The sequence below is a fragment of the Morone saxatilis genome, unplaced genomic scaffold, assembly GCF_004916995.1.
Source record: "Morone saxatilis isolate NCDOM2014 unplaced genomic scaffold, NCSU_SB_2.0 Contig23, whole genome shotgun sequence".
Lineage (NCBI taxonomy): Eukaryota > Metazoa > Chordata > Actinopteri > Moronidae > Morone > Morone saxatilis.
Genome location: NW_023339796.1, coordinates 6,501,997 through 6,505,501, shown reverse-complemented (window position 1 = coordinate 6,505,501; position 3,505 = coordinate 6,501,997).

Sequence of the window (3,505 nt, the reverse complement as noted above, 5' to 3'; positions counted from 1 at the left end):
ATAGATAGAGAGATAGATAGATAGATAGATAGAGAGATAGATAGAGAGAGAGATAGATAGATAGATAGATAGATAGATAGATAGATAGAGAGAGAGATAGTGCTCTTTGCACTTTACACAAAGGAATGTGGAATCAGAAGTCTTGTTGAGTGGGTGGCACACTTCCATTCTCTGCCAGGTATGTGAGGCAAGCGGGTGGCACCTCAGCTGCACCAAAACCAGGGCATATAAGCAGCTGGAACCCGGCACCTCTTGCCTTGAGAGAAGCTGGCAACACGCCAACCTCTCCGGGAGCTGTGTGCTACATTTCAAAACATGATGGATGGCACGAGTCATTTTTAACCGTGACAACATATCAGTTCATCAACAGCCCTCCTTAATATTTGAGAGGAGATAAAAGCGTTCTTTTAGGATCAAGGATAAATTTAAACTCTAACGAGGTGATAACTGTGCACTATTCCCATCTGAGCAATAGGCCAATTGACACTTTCAGATTATTTCCTGCCCTCTTATTTCAATAGACAGATGAAATGATGCAATTGAGTGTTTAATTGTAGCTGTATGTACTGTAGATGGCTCATACTTGCCACAGGCTTATTGAAATTTCTGTGATAAGATGACCTTGAACAAAAACGGTATTCATGACAATCAAAGTGCTCGAGATGTCACAAAACAAGCTCAGAAGCAAAGGGATAAAATCACTGCTGGTTTTGGAGGTGAAAAAGAACATTCCACTAGGTAATAGACTGGAGGAGCCTTTGCATGTTTTTTTTTTCTTTTGTGGTAAAGCATTGATTCTGATAGCTCTAAGTTTTGACGTCTACAAACCCATGTGAGCCTCTTGACATTTATTAGGTATGGCATGCCAAAAAAGTCCACATATTCCCTGAGGTTCTTTTGCTGTGTCTTGACAAGGTTTAGACTTTTAAGGAGGAGAGCTGAGATTTCCTTGCAAGATTTCGGTGGATTGACATGCTAATAAACACTGTGCAGTCTACAGTACTAACGGCAGGTTTATATTACAAATCTGTAATAGCTGACCATAACATGTTAATTGCTCTGTGGCGTGATCTTTGCCAGCATAACATTTGGCAAGGTTTGAAGCCTGATTCTTGGGGAGCTGTGGCATGTGTTGTTGGAGCATATTGTAAAGTTTATTAAATCACATCTCTTTGTCAGGGGGAATGAAAAAGAAAATCATTAGAATGAATCAGCCCAAGACAGTGTTTCTTGGCTCGACATTCATGTCTTGAAGCTTTTCAGTAGTTGTGTGACCATTAGCCTACTTCCCAGAAGGCAGACTTAGATGGAATATATCCCAGAATCAATTATCTATAAATTGGATTGTATTACATAGAACAGTAGTGCTGAATATGTCTAGTAGTGGCACTCAGGAGACAGTCAACAGAGTGTAACCAACCAACGCTGGGCGCATGTTAATACAGTTTAGCACACACAAACGTTGCCACTGTCATTAATTAAAATTCCAAGCAGCCAATCATTATTCTTTGTTCACAACTATCTATTTTACAGGCAGAGCAGCGTGGTTGTTGTCCCACAAACATGAAACTATTAATTGATTGGTCTTTTCTTGTGTTCTGCCTTATTAATCACCTGACTATCAATTAGGCAGGCACAGACTGTGCTGAGCGTGTTAGTCTCATATATCATGCTATTTGTGACTGTCATGTTCTGAGCGGTTCATTATTTCCAACATGGACCATTGGCAGACGACAAGGTAGTCATTGACCTCTACCTAATCTGCTTTTGATTGAGGATAACACATTTTGATGTGGAGACTGCTTGCTAATGTTTAGGTGCTCTTGGAGAATACAGTTTCAGTAGGTTAGCATGCACTGTAAAATAAAGTCCATCTTGATTTGTGTGTGTGTGAATGCTTGACTGAGCATTCACCCACCCATGTCTAATCTACTTTTCATTGAGGTTAACATATTGGGATGTTATAAACCACAGGGACCCGTGCTGCTCATAAACTGAACTCAATTGCTAAAGCTGCAGTAGTATCAGGAGGAAAGAGATCACATCTTCAAAAACTCTAGCCAGCTCAATGAATAACAAACCTCTTGCTCCCACCAACTCCCCTAAACTGCAGGCATTTCACTTTGAAATTAGAATAGTAAAGGCTGACTGCTGTTTCTGAAATTATTAAGCTATTATTATTTCTAATTAAATTTTAACCAAGAAACTTTACCTACTTCATGTTATTTAATAGTCACAAATTACCCAGCATGGCTTTTGTAGCCTCAGGGATGGAGTCCAGACAACTTTAGATATTAAGTCAGGCCTCAGAGCAAATCCAGTTGAGGATAGTTTCTAAGACATATCTTGATTTGTCAGGTATTTAATTTACTAGATTGGTCAAAACGAAGATATTTCTGTCTAGGAGCTATTTTAAGATATATATCAATATTTCAATATAAAATAACTTGTACTTGTATTTTTTATCTACACCACTTTTTAATAAGGCACTCTTTATGGTGTGTTTTAAGCTTTAGCTATTGGCTTTAATAATAGTCAAAAACTGATTTACTGATCCTTTAAGGATCAGTTATAAGTCCTTAATAAGACTAACCTTTGGATTGCCAGGCTGTGAATATCAGTTTGGCTCGTATTTATTATCCAGTATAACTCTTGCATTGTCTTTTTTTTTTACTAGCTCTTCAGTTCATCAGGAAGACCATTCAACCAGTTACTGTACTTTATAAGAAAGGTGCTGCAGGCAGCTGGACCAAATTTTTAACACAGACTTATATAGACTTTTATTAATGACATATTAACATTTAACACCGCAGGTGAGTGCCTAACTTTTTCTAATGAAGCCTTTGACCCATTAGTAACTACTTACTAACATTTATAACTGCAGACCATGAATACTTATAAATGGATTACCAACATTTATAACTGCATCTGTTTACACATTCAGCTATTCATTGGTATTCTGCATAGAACAGTTGGCTTGTCTTTACTCCCAGTATTAACAGGCATTGACATGCCTCAAGCTAAGGTGTTTCATCAGAAACTCAGGTGATTAAAAGTAGAGGGGAAGCAGATTTTCGATTGTTGGAATGTCTCAGCCACAAGTTTTCTGGAGCATTGCTTGAGCAGACTTTTATGTGAAAGATAACTGTCATCACATATTTTTTTCTGCCAATCTTATCTCCCCAAAAACATGATATTTTTGGAGATAGAGCTACTGTATTTTACAGGCTTACGTATTCACCCATAGAGTTCTCTGTTCCCCCTCTATACTACCCCTGATATGTATGGTACCTTTATTTATTCCACCCACACAAGCAGGTACATGTGCACACAAGCATGCTGACACCAACACACACACACACATCATTTCAACAAGAATACACATATTTGTAAACACCGCCCTCAAACGGAGGCATCCTCCTCAAACGTTTCCTGTTGTTTTCTCATTCAGGTTCGACGTGCTCCTTGAAGTAACCTTACTCATTCTGAGAATCTGCAATGCAGG